Here is a 21,015-nt window from a genome sequence, read left to right on the forward strand (position 1 = left end):
TTGCCATAGCGAATGATTCAAACTGACATGAATTTAGGGTTGCAAAAATGTATCTGAATAACTGTGACTGATCGACAACAAAATACTTATTCAATTAATACTTACGTTTATGATCATCGAAAATCTAGACTATACAGACAGAAAGACAGGGGGATTATTATAACAAAATTTCCAAAAAAAGAATGAACAATTCCTGATTTGTATTAATAATAGACTCTATGTGTAAATACTGTCTATCTAGAAGCCTTCAGTCACGATGTTTTAACCTTTATTTCAGGGGTCTCGAACTCACAGCTCAGGGGCCAATTGCGGCCCGCGAGAGGATATTTTGTGGCCCGCAGGACAATATGAAAGTTTAATGTTAGTGTGGCTTTACCATGTGTTACTCGCGCCGTGTACTCCCGTCACAAAATATTCAACAAGTAATGATGTATATCCATAAAATCCACAAGAATTGTCATAGTTCCTCAAGTATGTTGAAAACAGCGATGATGTTTGAGAAAATTTAACAAAGCTTTTTTTGTGGAATACCTGATAAGCCCAGCCTCACCCAGACTCTGCCTCCTGCGGCCCCCAGCTAATTTGAGTTTGAAATTCCTGCTTTATTTGGTTAAAATTGTGTCAACTACTAAAATTATCGCTGGTTGTCAACTGAAACGCACTACTAGACCTGTCATGATAACACATTTTGAAGCACGATATATCACTACAGAGAAATATTGCGATAAACGATAATGTTGACACTACTTTATGCCACTGACACGAAGTAAGATCATAGAAGCTATTTTTTCAAGCCTCTATAGCTCCGGTATTACATAAAAATGGCAAAAATATCCCAATTCATACTACACACTACATACTAGCCTGATATCCTAAACTTCAGGTCATGTTTGCGAATGAGAATTGGTTCTTAAACATTTTATCTGGTTAAATAAAGGTTGTTTTTCATTTTGTTTTTTTAAAGCTGGCACTAGGCAATACCACCAATCCAAAGTTGTGTCAGTCATCTCCAATAGAACACTATAAAAACCTTGATAAAAACCTGTGTAACAATTCTCTGATGGACATTTGGGGACATTGGAAAAATATTAAGTCATTTCATCACTTCAGAACCATGTGCGATTTTCTCATATGCTCCATTCCGATTATTAAAACTCACGGCTTCCATTACTTTAGCCTTAATGTAATATGATAACACCTATTAGTCATACCATGGACCGGAGTTCAAAGTTAACACGTTTATGGGACATTGTAGTATTTTTATAATCATCTTTTCGGTGGATTGAGATAGAAAAAAGGCCCAAAAAGGACTTTACGCCAAAATGAGTTATGGACCATTGAGGAGCCGTAAAATGCGGTGATGAATTCGTATGTACTTTTCTTTGGAGTTTTTTTTTCAAATGCGTTTTTCATCTTGACACGGGAAAGGAAATGCGCTCTGTTTTCTTTGGGATGTGCAATTTTCTGCTCGTCATCCTTTTTTGAAATCCCCAAAGCGGGATTTAAAAGCGCTTTGGCGGCCGTAGTACAGGTCCCGGTAGTCCATAAGTGTACTCAGGATACCAAAAAGGGGACGAGGAAAACCGATTGGAAAAAAATGGTTCGAAAGAAGTGTTGGATAATTCCAGAAAAGTCCTAAGCGAGTGGACATGATTTACCGCGAGCTGCAGCATCCATCAGGCCCAATGTAATTACAGAGAAAACATCTAGACAGAGGAACAAGGACGCTCTGTGTGCACTTGGGCAGGGTCCACACCAATGCACTTTATTCATGTTAAATAAGCACGAGTGAGCCATGAATTACACTGAGACACTTAATTATCTTCAGTCATTTCAGGAAGGGCCAGCCACAACAAATAATAGGCATCAGTAAGTCGTTATTTTTCATATCTTGCTTTGTTTTAGACTACATAAAATCTATAGCATTTCATTAAACAGCTAATGGAGTTGGACATATACATAACTATATGTGTTTACACCGGCAGGTTAACAAAGTACTTTTGAATTATGTTTCAAATGTATATGTGGAATATGTATTATTTATGTGTGTGTGATGACATCATTATATTAGCTACCATGGCACTTCTGAGGATCCCTGGGCCACATGTTGGAGGACCTCCAAAAATTATGATAACATTGATCATAACTTGTATCCTACAATTTCTTATGCCAATCCCAAACATGTAAAGTTGTTGATAGAAAGAACCAATGAAATCAGGATTGTGATAAATGAATCTTTCATCCACGCTTAGTTATATACATGATTTGAGCCTCTGAATTTGTTTTATGCCATTGTGGAGAAGAATGAGGGGGTCCTTGGGGTATTTTCATATCGAAATAGGGGGTCCCTGGCCTTAAAGGATTTGAGAACCCCAGAAGTACCGGTCACCTGAATTTCTCCTAAGGGAGATCAATAAAATATATCATCTAATATAAATATTATTGCCGAAAAAGTAAAATTGAATCAGGAAAAAAATTATCTAAGGAGAACACTGTTCAAATCCTGCATCATTCACAAATACTGTATAACGTGTTATACAGTCTTTTTTAAGCTATTTATTTAAAGATGATTCAAAGCAAATATTTGTGTTTTAAACTAATCTTCTTCAAATGAATACATTCCATTAACATGTAATAGATCTATGGGGAAAATCTGAAATAATTTAATGTTGACAATAAAGTCAACATTTTATTTTATAATAACTTCATAAAGCATGACAAAGACTTCATAATGAACAAATAGATTATTAAGAATGATTCACTACTTCATTAAGGGTTATGAGTTAGGATTAGTATTAATTAAGTAGTTACTGAGCCGGAATCATTTTTAATAAACTATTTGTTCATTGTAAATTAAATATTTGTTCATGTTTTATTGAGGCTAGTTAAATATAGTTATTGTAAAGTGTTACCCATTTTTCTCAATAACATTTTAAAGCTTATGATGAATGGAATCCAACTATGTTATTTGTTTTTATTTGAGTTTAAATTTTAACCCAGAAGTTGTAAAAGTCATTAGATTTAAAACTAATGATCTCCCATAAACACTTAGATTACACAGAGTATAATGGTGCAGTTGTGAAGGCGTAGCGTACTTGACAGTGTGGTCCTCTGTACATCCTGCTCGGTAGCACATGTGTGGATGACATTAGGCCTGGGTCCGACCACAGAAAAACCTGCACAATTTATGGAGGAATAAATCCACTGCTTCCTGACATTTAAATCCCGCTCTGATGGTCTGAAGGGTGGCACTCGCAAAACACTACCATTAAAAACGCAGGTTAAAAAAAGAACCCGTGGCTAGTGTGAAGGGGGGGTTGGGCCTAAAAGGTGAACTCAAGTTGCTTCATTTGTGTAAGTATCCAAAAAAAAAAGCAAAAACAAAACAAACAAAAAAAAACATTGACTTGAGTGGCGTTTTGGAAAATGGCAAAAAGATACAGAGGCATTGTAGAGGAAAAAAAATATATAGAAAAAAAAATAGAAACAGCAGGAACAGCAATTACACAAGAGTAAATTTATTAAGTTAAATTAAAAAACACATATTATTCATTATTGTTATTGGCCTTTAAGCACGCTCTTGAGTACATTTGTTTTGGCATCCCATGTTTTAGAAAATGGTTTAGTATGGAACGAGATATTATTTTCCACCTTGGCCCCATACTCAAATTTGGTGTAGGGCTTTATCTATTGGCAGCAGAGGAACTTACTACGGGAAAGACAGAATCATAGTTAATAACAAACATCCCCCGATATGTTGATGTAAGCACATATTAGTAATGAACGCGACTTGACGGCAGAACGGCTTAAAACGAGTGTGGTGATGATTTATGGACTTAAAAACAGCACGCAGTTTCTACTTCTGACGTAACAACCTCTGACGAAAGACAACCCAATGTTTTTGATGATACTGGAGGACTTATTTTTACTAGCTACTTACATTCACACTTAAATTTACAGTCTGATGGAGGTGGTGGTGGTGGTGAATTACAAAAGGTAAGCTAAAAAAGTAAAATAAAAGTACAACTGTAGTAAGGAGGAATAAGAAGGAATATAATGTCTCAAAATATAAGATTATTCATAATAAAAAAAGTACTTTCAAAACTTTGGCCTGATTTATTAGTTATTCTTGCCTAGGTATAGTGGTTTCCACTACTACTGTTTTTTTCTGTTACTATCTTATCTTAATCCTTGCCACAGGTCTTTTAAATATAAACTCTATGTGATACTGTAGATGAAATGCATTCTAATCGGTGCTATTTATTAACCTCAGATGCCCCTCTTTGTTCATAATTTTGATTAAACGTCTAGTCGTCCACCATCTCTTTTTACAGTTCAAACTAACTAACTGCTTTAGACAGATTAGTAAAGTCATCTAAACAGGACATTGATACTTTCTGTCATTGTTTCCCACAATATTGCTGGATCAGTCAAAAGCCCAGCTCACCTCTCCATTGGCTCCATGGTTTGCCGTCACCGTCCTGGCTCCATCTGTCGTCTCCCCAGTGGATATGCAGTTATTTGTGGTCCGTGCCCAGGGACTGCTCGGAGACAGGTGGCTGCGCTGCTGATGGAGATCTGGAGGCCATTTGCCCACACGCCCGGGCCCCAGACCCACTGTGGTTTTTTAAATAGTGCTAATGTAGAGCACCACCAGACTGTCACAACAACAGAGCAGACCTATCAACGACAACAAACAAGACTTTTATTGCCACTGGATTGGATCGCCATGGCTGTTTACTGTAAACAATTGTGTATTTTTACTATCCTATTATACAAATGGCGCAAACACTGGCGCTTAGCAAGCTGTAATATTGGCGAGTTGCAGGCTTAGCATTATTTAGGGTGTGGTCATACTTGAATACAGACCACATCAAAATTGGGACTAGACTGGAATAAAACCCAGAACCAAACCAGGACTAGATCAGAACTAAACCAGGACTCCTAACAAAACTTCGGCATAGCTACTGCACCCATTGCATTGCATGTTTTGAAAATGCTATTCCAGTCACAATCAGCTGTAAATAGAGAGGGCAATGTGAGTGATGTGTATTGCCCAAGGACACAATGACAGTCTGAGCTCAGGCGATGTCTGAAGTGTTGATCCTCAGGTTAATGAGTTCTGTCAAAAAGATAAAGCTATGCCATTCTTCTAGTCTCATTATCATTACTGCTGACATCCTAAAATATACTTATTAAAAATGCACTGTTACATTTCTGGTGGAGGGACGGCCATTTTCTTGTCTCCATGGAGATATTACAGCTTGGAATGTTCCACACGATGGCATTAAACTGGTAATCTTTCAGCATTTATTTATTTAAAGGTATTTCTATTGTTAAAAAACATGCATTCTTACTGTTAGCCGGGTTGCCGTGTGACTTGGCCGACTTGGTGGTGTCATCGGCTCATCTGTATGAACATAGATGTGTTTAATGCCATACTGAGAAACATTACAGAGGAGGTAAAGCAAGAACATCTCCATGCAGAAAAGCAGCTAGTAGATCATTGCATAGTAGTTATTTAATAAAATAGATAATACTACATTAAAAACATGTATAATGATAAGCTGACACAGAAGTCTTCCCTAGTCCTCTGTTTTCTCATATTCAGTGTGTGCAGCCTGGTGCTAAGTGCCTGCAGCTGTGAGCTTGTTAGAACACTCATTTAGAGGAGTAATTGTGTTGGTGTTACAAACTGGGGTGGTCACACAGTTAGGGTTCAAACTGAGAGGAATGTACAATAATCCGCACGGTTTCATCTGTAAGCACTTGACCCGGTTAACTTTTATTCTCCGTCTTCTGGTCCCGTGTTAGTACAGGTCAAATGCCAGAGGTGGTCTACAAAATAACTAACTGGAGGCTATACACTGCATCGATGTAAGGCAGTTAAATGTGTGACGGTGGCTTAGGGTGTAGAACTGATGCCTCATAACAGAAAGGTTTGTGGTTCACACTCAGTTCATTCAGTTGTTGTATCTTTGGGAAAGAACAATTTGGGAAAAATATCAAATTGCAATTTTTCAGACAAGCATTATTATTGCGATTAGATGTACAACTTATGTTTTAATAGCAGGATTCAGTTTAAAGGTCGTATTTAAAATGCGTCCAGGAGAATTGACAGAAAGAAATATAAACTGAGAAGAAAATACAAGAATCACATGTATATCAGAACATGTTTGTACAAATCTAAACTACAGGGTTTTATGCAGAATAAGACAGCATATTGTATTGTTTGTGGAGAAAATTATGGTAGTATCAAACAGTGAAACAAAAGCATGAGCATGGGGTATGTAATGACACTGGAGCTGCATGTTAAACCCACTCAATTCAAATTCCCACACTTGGCACTTACTGTAACACATTCTTCAGAGTCCATTTCCTCACATTAAGTCATTACACTGCTCTAGTCCACCTGCAGGAAAGAGCCAAACAGCAGCAATCAAAGAGCATGGACACACTCGATGGATACACTCATACCGGGCCAGCTCATGTTTTCATGATCGTCTAGTATTTGAAATGTATTGTTTTATCTTGAAAGAATTATTGTTTAGTCTAAATGATATATCCTGTCCCTCCCACTGTTCCCCAAACACTTATACAATGGTTTTATTATTAGGATATCACTATTAAACGTAATATTGGAGTGTTTGTTTATGGTAGAATACAATGCAAAATTATTATTGCGATATCCATATTTTAAGAAATTTTAGATGCATTATGTAACATATCCAGTCTAGGGTCTGTTAGCTGCTTGTTTCCATGGAGATATTATTGCTTTGCCTGTGAGTGGTTCACAGTACAGCATTAAACTATACAGATGAGCAGGTGACACAGCTAGACCAAGTTACAGGTCAGATCTGTCAAGAGGCGACCCTACTCACTGTAAGCATGCATATTTTTTTCCAGATATTTGCAAGCATTAACAATACCACAAGTTTTATTCAGAATCTTAAAATCTAATTTTAGCATTTGTATTGTTTTGGTAAAATTTTGGTTCTGCTTTAATCTTGGGTGGGTTTTGATTAAGACACAGTTACCATTATAGTTTTAAATTAATTGATCTAAGTAGCTAATCAGAATAATACTGTTGTTGCAATATTGAACATAGTTTTCAAATACCATGTTTTTTACACTGTGCAGTTTTGTTGCAGAATATATGACTACTTAGCATATCTTACCGTTGTTTAATATATAGTATATACCGGTATATATATATATATAATGCCTATGTCTTATTTCACTCACTCCTCACAGCTGCTGGGGCAAACTGACAGGTGGTCGTAATGTTATGGCTGATCACTGCCTCCTCTCCTGTACATTTAGCAGAGTGCAGTGAGGCAGAGAGGTGTTGGGCTGCACTCACAGGGTCAGTGCTTCTACGCTGGATAGATCTCACATCCAGAGTAAACGTCAAGCTCCACAGACCAGGTCCTGCATAGAGACAGACAGGCTAACACAAATATGTCACATGTGTGTAGAAAAGTCTTATGATGATTTGTGCCCTGGAAAATCACCTTTACTTTGGCTTGGCTGTCGCTGGATAATATTTCATCTGAATGGTGTAAAAGCTATATATCGTCACATACGGCAGCTCTAAAACAGTAAAATGCAACACGACCTACAATATATGCAATTAGAAAGTTTTATTAACTATACCTGATGAATTTTTATTTTTGTAATCACACTGCTGTTTGCACCCTAATAGCAACTCAAAAATATAAAGGATTAAACATAAAATAAGATTATGTCACTAATATATTCCATGATTATAAATTTACACTTAAATACATCAATGCATTACTTTCTTGCAACATAAAAAATAGAACCTTTGTTCCTATCTCGTTTATGGATCTAAATAGTCCCACCTACTTCAAAGCCAGCAACTGCTCCGGAAGTAAATTTCCCCTTCATTGTTCCTGAAAAAAAAAATCAAACATTAAAGGTTTTAAAGCACGGCAGAGAATGATCTGGTAACTAATGTGCCTAACGTGATTGTTTTCAGTCCAAAAACACATAAGAAACAGATAATAAAAAATAAAGGCCCTGCCGTTATTAGTTGTCACATAGCTCATTAACCCAGAGCAAGCTTTCAAAGTCTATAAGAAGAATGAATGGGAAATTTACTTTGGGAACTCTCTGAAAAAGTGCCTGCCTTGAAATGTTATAGAGAAGTGACCTGTGTTATAGCTTTGTGCACTTGTAAGTAAGTAAGTAAACTTTATTTATATAGCACCTTTCACAGATAAAATCACAAAGTGCTTTACAGAGTGCAAATAAAAATAGATAAAAATAGATAAAACAACAACAATAAATGTTCAACAGAATAAAATAAGACAAAGAGTAGTAAATTAACTAAAAGCTTGTCTGAATAACAGTGTCTTCAGCTGCTTTTTAAAGGAGTCAACAGAGTCAGCCACACGAAGAGACAAGGGCAGGGCATTCCACAGTTTAGGGGCTACTGCTTGAAAGGACAGGTCTCCTCGAGTTTTAAACCAGGTCTTAGGGACCTTCAAAAGGTTTTGGCCCGAAGACCGGAGGGAGCGGCCAGAGGTGTAAGGAACCAGCATTTCCGAGATATATTCAGGGGTCTGTCCATTAAAAGCTCGAAAAGTCAAGACTAAAATTTTAAAATCAATTCTAAATTTGACAGGTAACCAGTGTAAAGAGGATAAAACCGGAGTGATGTGTGCCCTTCTGTTGGTTCCTGTTAAAAGCCTCGCTGCAGCGTTCTGGACCAACTGGAGACGAGTGACTGCAGATTTGTTAAAACAAGTAAAAAGAGAATTACAATAATCTAAACAAGAAGAAATATAAGCATGAATAATCAATTCCAGATCATGTAAGTTGAAGTTGAATTATTCATAGCTCAACAAGCATGCAGTGTGTATACCCCCTATCATGATACACCAATCATAAAAATAGTTGAAACTGCCAAAAACTACATCCCAGTCCCTCTGTTGTGGTGTAGGGTTCTTTCTACCCTATCTGAGACATGAGTGTGTACAGCATAAGTGCCTCTCAATGAAAAGGACAAAGTACAAAGCCTGATCCATCATAAAGTATATAGTTATTTCAGTACATTTTCACACCCTCTTCAATACATTAACTTTTATTAAAGTGTATCCAGATACCAAATCTAATTTCAGTTAGAAATAATAATAATAATAATAGTAGTAGTAATTATTATTATTAATAATAATAATAATAATAATAATAATTATTATTATTATTATTATTATTATTATTATTATTATGAATTACTACTACTATTATTATTATTATTATTATTATTATTATTATTATTATTATTATTATTATTATTATTATTATTATTATTATTATTATTAATAATAATAAATAATAATTTGAGTAAATTTGCAGCCATCTTGGGGTCAGTGTGGATGTGGCCATAGTGGAAGTCTGTGGTGAGGAGGGTTGTCATGACCCGAACACACACAAACTGAGGGAAAGAGCGCCTGGGACAGTGTCTGGGGACGAGGCTTGAAGAAACCGCTTCAGCACTGGACAGCTCCTTGTGAGTGACAGTCACATCAGTAAAAGAAGCCAGTGAATAAGCTTCACACTCAAAATAAGGCTTCAACATGTTCACATGACGTAACCCAGACCTAATCAAATAGGGGCCACTGCAGCGTGTTTGCAGGCTAGAGCTTGATATAGGAAGCAAACCCATCACCTGTCACCAGGTTAAAAACTCCATGACTCAGTCTATAGTTACGTACATAGTGCGGATTCTGCTCTGATGAGCAAAAAATTTGATTAGCTGAAATTCAAAAAATCTAAAGTAGATGTTGATTGGTCTAGAAGAAAATCAATTTTATCATCCCCATCAACCCAAAAAAGCCCCTCCACTGCCTAGTGTAGAGATTTAAAAGAAAAGCAAAGAACATTTTCTGTAGTTTTTAGTGAAGAAGGGGGGGAAATGGAATATATTGTTACAATAAGGGCATGAGATGCAAAGACCTATTAAATCACTGTACTAATTGACTAGTTTGCTGTGAAAAGAGGCAAGCCAGAAAAAAACCCTCTTGTCTAAAATACTTCACATTTTTGCCTGTTTGCTCTCTCCGCCCCCTCCCTGTGCATCCTGCGGCTAACTTTCCCAAGTGCTATATTAATACCCCGGCCCATTGTGACGCAGTTATTTTCATGGCCAGTTCGGAGGAAGTCACGTGGCTCCGATTGGTCCCTGGAGGGCCCCCGAGCCTCTATTAAGCACGTTGTTTTAACTCGAATAAGCGTCAATGATGTGGAAAGGCAGGAGGAAGTAGCCGTCACTGCCCCTACTTTGGCAACGGAGGACGAATATTTTCCCCTAGTATTGTATGGGTGGGATTATGCCTTCAGAAAGTGCCTACATATGTGCGCCATTGTACGTTGACCTGCAAGGCTTTAAGATTGATAGCAATGGGATCTGGTGGTTAACACAGTGTTTAAGCCCACAGAAAAATCAACAGGAGGAAAGCAGCAGGATTCTCACACACTCCGCGGCTGCATGCAAGAGTGCAGCTAAAATGGATATAACATCAGGAAGAAATATAGACTTACTGGAATAGATTTACACATAGTTTTTGGTAGTTAGACTAATATTTCCAAAACTCCATGATAAAAGTAAATCTGGACTGTGAATGAACAGCCAAGCAAAGTAAAAGTTGAAGTACAATTTCACACAACAGAAAAATACTATACTGCTGCTGATTGTAAAAGTGTTTTTATAAAGAATAATTTAATACATAAATGCTGTAATTTTGTCTGTTACACAAAGTATGTTTTGATTAGGAAAGACCATAAATTAGATTTGCGTAGCATCATAGACGGTATATATAAATGGACATAGCTACCTTCAACAGCCTTGCTCCTGACTGGCTCGTTGGTTGCTATGATACAAGCACTCTGATTTCCCTGGTTGCAGATTAGCTGCTATAACTGCTGGTCTCGACTGGTTTCATTTGGTTGCAACCGAACGCTATGGGTGATGTCACACTCTCTTATTCCACTTCTATTATGCCGTCTGTGGTAGTAATATATCTAAGTTGTCTGGAATCTAGAATACACAATTCTGAAAAACTTTACAAAAATGTGTCTGGTCACTCCGGACCTGTATGGTCTGCCTGCATTAAAACAAATATGGCTGCTTACTAGGAAAAAAGAAAGACAAAAAATATCACAAGACTGAAAAAGATTGCAGATTTCTGCATTCAATGACCAAAGCACTACACTCTGTGGTGACAGAGATTTTGTAATTTTTTTTGTTCAAAATGATAGGTGACCTATGAGCACTTTTGTTCAAACAACATTGTCACTATTATTAATTCACCAGATGTACTATATGTAGTAAAGAAGTTATAAAAGTCACAGGTTGAATTAATAGAAGTAGCTTCCTGTCACATGTCTTTGTTCCTATCCCAAAATCTACTTTAGCACATGGGTCGCTTTAAGGAACTAGGAAGCAGTGGACCGTTTGAGCTTCTATGGGGAAATGTTCAGAGACTAACAGAGAAAGTCCGGGCCATTCCCACCCCAATTACAGTTACATTGCAACAACCATAATAAAAAGGATTTGTCTGAGTTATGAGAGTGGATTTGGTGACCATTTTCTCAATACAGCCGTCACTCTCTCACAGCTAACAAGTCGAACAGTTGTGGATGGGAGAATCAGATGGGGACATAGAGAGACCTGCTTTTTTACTTGATATAATAAATACCAGAAATGATAGAGCTTTAAAAGACGCATCACAAATGTACTCTGGATCAGTGACAGGGCAGATGGATCCAATGAATCCACCTGTGCATTGGGGACTGAGGTCAAACAAGGGTCACCAAGTCAAGATTGCATACAAAATGGTGTTGTAACAATGGAAAGATGCAGTATGCTGTTCAAGTATAAGAGATTTCTACATATTTTAATAATAATAAAAATATCTTACAATGGGAATGTGCATTATAGGGTTGTCAAAGTCTCTCAAAGAACTGCACTCTAGACATTTTTCAATTGCCATGTCAATGCATTGCAGGGTAGACTGATGGAAATGGGTGAAGTGTCTTGCCTAAGGACACAATGACAGAACTTGGTCCAAGTAAGAATAGGTTGGAGGACCACTGCTCTAACCACTGAGACACTGCTATAAAATGTAGTTACTTTGGAATCCCTAATTAAAAACCTGAAGTGGTGATTGGTTTAATTCATGTTCCGAAATCCTACTTACTAAGTCTCTCCAACGTACACATCAGCGTGTTGTAATAATTAATGGGGCTCCTCTGTGTTTCTAAAGTCCATATACTATAACCAGACCATTTTGATCATATCACTGCTCAAATTGTCACCATTATGGAGCTCAGAAATGTTTAGCATGTAAAAAGAGCCTCTCTCCTCAGTGCACAAGCAGATGCAGACCTTGCACCCTCTGCTGATGTATTGTATTAACATATGTCAAAGCATCACAAGTTAGTATTTTCCAGACACAGTTATAAAATAGGTAATAATTTATAATGTCCTCCCCATTCTTTACCATCATTTCACGCTTACATCTGTTTAATAAAGAAATACTTCCCAAAAGTATTTAAAGAAACCCTGATAAAAAACTTAACATGGGACCTTTAAGCACTCCATTCACATACAAGACACACTTCCAAATGATGTGCTATAAAACCTGTCTCTTTAATCCATAAATACCGAGTAGTCCACGTCACTCTTCAGAGACAGATGTTTGAGCAGAGGATCAGACCACATCTGCGTGTCATCCACAGTGGAATGATGTAAAAGCGGACCATCACGTCGCTTATTAATGTCAAAACACCTGGCTCGTGTGAGGAGTGGACACACAGCTCGACTGCAGGGGCCCTCCTGACCTGCTGCTGGTAAAATGACATACTTTTCACACACCAGCCCCCATAGCCCTCCCCTCAGCCTGCCCAGGTTTAACTGTGTCCCCGACGGACTACTGGAGGAAATGGAAGAGCCACATGGAGCAGCCAGGCCAGTGGGGAAGTAAAAGGTGTGTCGGGTTTTCCAAAAATGTATTGTTTGTGTGGAGATTGTCTGAACAAATATACTGAATATGTAATTAGGTGTAAAAGTCAAAACTTAATACAACCAACTGCTTGTATACTTTCTTCTATCAGTTGAGTTCAGATAAGTCACGTACATGGTACCTTTCTTAGCTGATAAATAATAAAATTTAATAATGCATTAGATCTATACATATATAGCACTTTTTGGGACACATTCTCTCTGCACTTGGTGGTGGTAAGTGACTATTGTAGTCACAGCTGCCTTGGGATAGAGAGACATAAACAAGGCTGCAAATATGTATCATCAGCCTCTCCGACCATCACCAATCACTCACACACACACACCCCCACCCCCCCACACACACACCCACCCACACACACACACACACACACACACCCCCACACACACACACACACACACACACACACCACCTTCGTACTAAGTGATGTGGGTGTCTTGCCTAATGACATAACAACAGTTTCCACTGGAGTCACTACTCTACTGCAGTCTCCCATCCAAGAGCTAACCAGACCTGGCTCTGCGTAGTTTTCAAGATCTGAAGAGATCATAAGCAGCAGGACTCTGAAAATCCTTGCTCTGAAGACACTGATTTTTGTGTTCTATTTTTCATATTTGCAAGGAACAGTAAAAGCCAGTTGAATCTCTAAAATGCTATGTTAATACAAGCCTTTTCAAGTCTTTCTGTGTGTTTTTCAAAGGTTCAAACTTCAAACAGCGACATAAATGATGACTAAATAAGGCAGAAGATGTAGTGTATAAAAAGGAGGGACTTTTTAGTGTGCGTTGCAGCTTATACTTGAACAGGTGCAGTGAGCAGAGCTTGTTTTTTCTTCACGGGCTGCTCAGGAAATCATAAAACAAATATATTACTGGGGGACGGTTTTGGGGGTGCCCTGTGAGCAAACTGAGAGGGGAAATGGATCAACGCCGGGACGCGCGGGACACTAAATCAACAGGCTAAAAGGAGAGGCCTGTATGTACTGGGACAGGCCAAGGCCAGAGCCCCCTGTCAATGCTAATGTCAAAGCCAGCTGGACCTATAAGGAAATGATTGAGCCGTAACTGTCAATCCCCTCCAAGCCACTAGGGGCCGATGTGTGACGAGTTTCGATGTGTTTTTCACCTGTGTTCCTCTTTCAAGTTGCCCCGGGGACTTGACATCGGAGAACGGATCATGTTTTTCGTCCGTGGTTTAAAGTAAAATGGCAGTCCCAGAAGGCGAGGTTTATGGTTGGTGTAAAAATGGTCCTAACTTTGAATAAACTTTTAGACTTGAGTTGAGTTTGAGATGTGTGCGGAAATACGAAGAGTAATACTGCAGCTGGACGGACACATCTGTCAGCAATGCCACATCAGCACAAAGCCGGTTGAATTAGCCTCCGCTATTTGACATATTAAAAAGAGTGAAACATATTCTTTTGCCATGGTTTTGGAAATGCTGGCAGGCTAGAAACAAAATAGATTGCTTTATAGGATGTAACTAATTTTGAACCTCCCGGGAAGTAAAAAAAATGCTTAGGAAATGTCATCTATTTATTTTGTTCACCAAATGGTTGATCACCAGAGAAAATATAATGAGGATATAATTTGATCTGCACACCATTTTACTACTCATAAAATAACTGTAGTGCAGTAGTTGAAGCATTGGCACACAAACCACAGGATCAGAGGTTCTAATTTTGTCCAATAAGTGCAGTAATAACATCATAAAAACATATAAAATCAATGTTTTGAGTTGAATAAAGACTATCACTTAAGTGTTAAAGGGTCTGTAGCCCTTTTTCCATAAATTTTAGCAAAATCTGCAAATTGTAAAGAGTTTTATTGTTAGAGAATCAGAAAATAACCAGTTAGCATGCTATTTTTATTAGCTTTACTGTGACAGCAAACTCCGCTCTGGTTTCAGTTGTGATAAGCACTTATAAACTCATTGTGGTGAATAATCATTATGTTGCTTTGAATTCTGGCGAATAACTTTGGACCACTGCAAACTGTTTAAAAGGAATTAGTTCTGTTTTTCACATTGAGACACCAGCTCCTTTAATGTGCACTCCACCACAAATGTTTTACATTACAAAAAAAAAAAAATCCTAATTCCTACACTTAATTCCAAAAACGTATCATATAGGTCATTTTAATTATAGAAAAAAAATTTACCAATCAAATGTAGAGATCTTCAGCGGTGGAATACACCCAATAAATGCACAAAACACCTCCCCCTCTCTAACACTTACACACAGTCTCCTAACAAAAAACACTTTCTGTGCTACTGCCCTTTCCTTCATCCATTGCCTTTGCAGATTGAGACCAGGTGCTTTCTCCTTAACTGCATCTACACCACAGTTTACAAATTAGAGGACCTCACACCACCTACTACCACCGTATGCGTTCTATGGGGGCTCTCTCACTTAAGGGCTCATGACCCTGTGAATGGAGCCACGTTATGAGCTGGGACACTGGCCGGTCCACTCCAATGTTTGTGATGGCGCATTTCAACACTTCATATAGAGAAACAGCTGTACTACAAATTAGTGAATTCTGCCTGACATTGACAAATGGGCTGCTTGGATCATGCACAAGAGCTCTACACAGCAGTCTTCAGCATATGCCAGAATGTTTCTACAACATATAGGCAGATTAGAAATGTGCTTGGAATATATACTGTAAAATTATTTAGGAAAAAAACTAGTACTATGAAACTGAGTTCTGGATTAGTTAAGGTCAGGGCACACTGAGTAAGAGATTTGTCCTCAGAGCAGCGATTAACTGGGGCCCATCTCTGCATTTTGAGATAGACTTGGTCAGGACAAGCTAACAGCAAGATTAGTATAGTGTGCATGTTTTGGTTTGAGTTAGTGTATTATGTTCACAAATATTTCAAGAATGTAATGTTGCAATTTGTCCTGAATAATACAAGAATACTATAAAAAGATGCAACCATTATTGGTCAGCATCTGCAAATGAGTATAGCTTCAAGACCACTTCTAGGTTGGCTAGCTAAAGCATTTGTCCCATTGGCACAATTATATACATTTAAATTTCTTTTGTTCACTAGGCTTATCCACGACATTAAGGCAAGTAGTATGTTTTTACAGTGTAGCCAAATGAATACATGTATGACTTTAGTTTATCGTGTGTGTGTGAGGCTGAAGACTGGTGCCAAAAGTGTAAATGCAGAGTTGTGCAATATAATCGCTATTGTTGAGAGAGAGCTGTCAAGTGTCAAGTGTCTAGGCCTGTATAAAACGCATATTCAAACGCTGACTGATTTAAAAGCATGTTGAAAACCAAACTGGGGCTGAGCTGTGAGTCCATAAAATACAGCAGCTCTGGTTACCTGCGACTTTGTGAGCAGACGTGTTCATTTGACATGTTTAAGAAATGATAAAGTGAATGCATTCTGAAAGAGGATTTTATTACTTGTGTTGCTGTGGAATTGAACCTGCATCCCGGGGCTAAAACATGGACTGTTAAGGAGGCAGTTTCTTTCTCCAAGGAGTAAAAAGTGATTTAAATACTACACAACAGTTATTATAGGTAGCTAAGTAAATGGAACGCCAACATTTTTGCACTGTGTAACTTTGGAATCCACCACCTGCTTGTTGCCATGGAAACGTTATTGCTTTGCTTAGAATGTTCCAAGTTTACACAATTTCAGTTGGGGGGTGTTTATGTGCTAAAATACCTTGAAACATTCATTATTAATGTGAGTGGGCTTGCCTCTTCACAGATCTGATCTGCAATTTGGTCTGATGATACTTTTACATTCTAGATGAAGCGATAGTATCTTCATTGAGACAAGCACGTGAACCCTGCTTGTCTCAATGAAGATGAAAAGTTACATGGTGCACCTTTAATATACCTCATTGATTTGTTTAATTGGGTTGAGTGCCACAAAGTGTTAAGCGTTAACATACCAACCTAACAATCGTGAGTTCAAATCTGACTTCTATGCATACTGTTGTTGGGTTCATGGGCAAGACACAGAAAGCAGTTGGTTGCGACTACGACAGTGCATCTTTACAAATCAAAATGCAATGCTGATTCATAAATAGGGTTTTAGCTATAGTGTAAATAGTTCTAAATCTTTACTATAGGGTCAGGGAAAGATGCCCCTTTAATACCACTCCAGCAGACCTCAACAAGAGGAAGTACAGGTGATTGTATTAACAGTATTCCTAAAAAAACAGGGTACAGACACACATTTTCTCACTCTCCGCTAGCCCAATTCCTCAGCAGGGAGTTAAGAATCAACCACTACTGCTATTACATCTGCACGTCTACTACTACTACTATTGACTCAAGGTTCTTCAAAACATACTGCAACTAAACTGAAAGGACTGCTACTGCAGTTCTTTAAAAAATGTGTGCCAAAATGGCTACGTAATGCAACTGAATCCTACGTGTATCACAGCAGTGGCCATGTAATGAGGATGGAGCAAAACAAGAATTTTTGAAGCAACATGGACAAATAACTCTTAATATAACTTTGAGTGGGTAATTGAGATATTGTCTCTTGTAATCAATTAAAAAGTACTGCCATCATATGGAGGTAAGATGGTGCCAGCGTGGACCAGCAGTCGTCAACCTGCTCTGCTTAAACTGTTGTTTGCGTGACATTGCTTTGTATTTTGTGCCAAGATATCGCTGGACTGCTAGTCTACGACCAGCAGGAGCTTATTGATCTAAAGCGACCTCATGAACTGTTTCTTAAACACAATTTTGAGGATCAAGCATCCAGATTCCCTCCTCACTTTACATCAGTCCTGGCCTACCTGCTGCGCTCCCCTGCCTCCCCATGGAGGAAATGGTCCAGAAAGTATGGAAAACGCAGAGGCGTCTTGGTAAGAGTGAAGGCATATTGGAGGGCCAATTCAGGAATTATTAATCTCCTTAAAACTCCCGGAGACCCAGCACTTAAAAGATTACACAGATTCTAGTAGATCCAGCCTGTGAGTCCCGCGTGCCTAAACAGCTTGTATCACTTGCCGCTGGTGGCTCTGCTGCACAAGCGTCTAGCCAAACGCCACGGTGTGAATTTGGGACGCCTCTGATTGCTGCACCATAGCTTCACACAGGGTCCCGAGGATGTGACTCTCTGCTTGGATCTTCGGAATGCTAGATCACTTGGTAATAAAACATTTCTCTTGAATGATCTCTTCACTTCGCGAAAACTGGATTTTATGTTGCTTACAGAGACATGGCTCCAGCCCGGGGAGTCTTCATTATTCTCAGAACTTTTACCACCTGAACTGTTTCCATCTGAACTCTCCTTGGATTACTGGCAGAGGCGTACAAATCTAGCTACATCTGTCAGCAGGTTCTGATTTCATAATCGAGTTTTGAGCTTCAGACTTTCACAGTAAGCCTTGACACCCAGGTCCTGTGTGCTTTGATGTATCGCCTTTCAAAGTTCAATCAAGATTTTAATCAGGACTTCACAGATCTCCTGACAGGCCTATTACTGTGTACGGCCAGTTTTTGATTGTCAGAGATTTCAATATTCACGTCTGTGAATCCAAAAGACTTTTTAAACTTGATTGAGTCATTTAACTTAACCCAGTCAGTGTAAGGCTCAACACATGAGACAGGACACACCCTTCGTGTTGTCCTTTGGTCTTGATGTAAATCTGATGGAGATTTGTGAAATGCACTCTTTGGATGACTTTGCATTATGTTTTTCTTTATAACTGTCATGATCCTGTTCTGTCTGTCATATTTTGTGTATTTTTTCCTGCTTGGTCACGTGTCTGAGTCTGGAGCTGGGGCGGAGAGCTGGGCTCCTCCCGTGCTCACCTGGGGCTAATCTCTAATCATCCGCACCTGAGGAAAATAAGAGGAGCTAGGACCTGACACTCAACGCCATCGTCCGCGTACCTGAGTGGTATTCTCGATTGGCTCAGTTCTTGTTTTGGTCTTACTCATTGGATATTCTACCCTCCACCAGATCCTGCTTCTTGGACCTGCTCTGCTCTTCTGCCTCAGACCCAGCTCTACTCTGCCGGTACTGTCCGCCCTGTCCCAGACTCCACTTCACACGCCCTGCTCCTGGTCCACGACCCACGCCCTGTTCCTGACTCACCATTTGATCATCGTTCACGTATTTTGCACCTTTGTAAATAAACACTGTAAACTTTCCGAGTCCTGTATCTTTGGTCCCCCCTTGTGCCGAGCGTTACAACAATAACTCTGCCTCAAAGTGTGGTTAGGCCGTGCGTCCCAACACGCCAAGTGCACAAAATGAACTCTATGACTGCCTCTTTATTTTTTTGGCGCGTTCAATGCATCTGAAAATGCAGATGATTGTCAAAACACTACACCGGATGGTCTGCTCTCTCGTTTCAATGAAACTTGCATGGAGGTTTTGGATGCAGTGGCTCCATTAATACTAAAGTGCACAAAGCCCATAGCACAGCCTTGGCTTAATGAGAGTCCGTGTGAGGTCTACAGGTTTCCTTGCAAATATCGAGAGACAGTCTTATCAAATATCAGAGGGTAGTTAAACTGCCAAGTGTAGTTTTATATCAAATCTGGTGTCAAAAAACTGCCATAAACCTCACATGCTTCTTAGTGCTTTGAAGTCTCTTGTAAATCCATTTAATGCAAATGTTGTTGTGCTCATCTAGACTCTGTGAAAACTCCTCATTCTTTAGTTATAAAGTCTCTGCTCTTAGACTGCCACTGCCCTCTGTTGTGGACCTTGTAACTCTGTAATTCAGTTGTGAGCCACTGTCTCTCAGACCTAAAAAACAATTTTCAACAGCTAAAGCTTTTCTTATCCTCATGATAGTTTTCCAAGTTGCCTGGTCAAGGATGTTTTTGAATCTATTGGACCTTATATTGCTAATGTTGAGAACTTGTCTCTGATGTCAGGTTGTTTTCCTACTGCCCTGAAACTCTTGTCATAAGAACAGTTTCTTCCCCTCTGCCGTTTGTCTCATGAACACTTTATAATATTTGCACAAAACTGGACACTTTATAATACTGGTCACTTTAATAAGTCATGTTTGCACTGTTGTTCTGATGCTGCTGTTGTATATATTTTCTACCTATAAGTATTTATTTTTTAAGCATATCTTTTTTTTTACTTTGTGCATGCCCTTATTTGTATTTGTATTTATTCTGTGTGTTTTATGTTGCACTTTATCACCAAAGTAAGTTCCTAGTTTGTGAACTGTGTTCACAAACGATGACAATAAAAGTCTTCTGATTCTGATTCTGAAAACATGCTGTGGTCCAGCCACTCATCAAAAAACCCAATCTTGCCCCAAATATTCTTTCTAATATTAGACCCATTTCAAAGTTGCCCTTTTTGGCTAAGGTTTTAGAGAAGGTTCCTGCAGGGTGTCCTTAATCTGTACACAAAATTGGTAAAAAATTCCAAAATCCCAGTGCAGTACCAAAACATTGTTTTGCAATCTGCCAGGACCAGGACCTATGGGTTCTCTTTATTTGAGGGAGTTACTGCAGCCCTACACTCCACCCAGAGCCCTGAGGTCAACTGACCAGCTCCTGCTACCTGTGCCCAAAGGCAGGCTCAAGACCAGAGAAGACAGAGCCTTTTCTGTGGCAGTGCCCAGAGTATGGAACAGCCTCTCTCTGCCTGTCAGGTCCTCTCAGTCTTTAACGCAGTTTAAAACGAGACTGAAAACTCACCTCTTCTCCCCGCCATTTAACACTAGCTAGACAGGATATTGTGGTGTTTGTTGTTTTTTTTGTTCTTTTCTATGTATGTTGTTTGTATATTTGTTTTGGGGTTTTTTTTGTTTGTTTGTTTTTTTGTTTTTTTTTTACTATTATGTAGTGGTGGGAAAAAAACTCACTTTTGTTACTTAAGTACTGGAGGAAAAAATACTCAAGTTAAAGTATCACATGAAAAAATATCTATTTAGGTAGAAGTGTTAAAGTACCCATTTAAAAATGGACTTAAAGAGTTAAAATTCTAGCAGATTTTGAGGTCTTAT

The sequence above is a fragment of the Periophthalmus magnuspinnatus genome, chromosome 24 (assembly GCF_009829125.3).
Source record: "Periophthalmus magnuspinnatus isolate fPerMag1 chromosome 24, fPerMag1.2.pri, whole genome shotgun sequence".
Classification (NCBI taxonomy): Eukaryota; Metazoa; Chordata; class Actinopteri; order Gobiiformes; family Gobiidae; genus Periophthalmus; species Periophthalmus magnuspinnatus.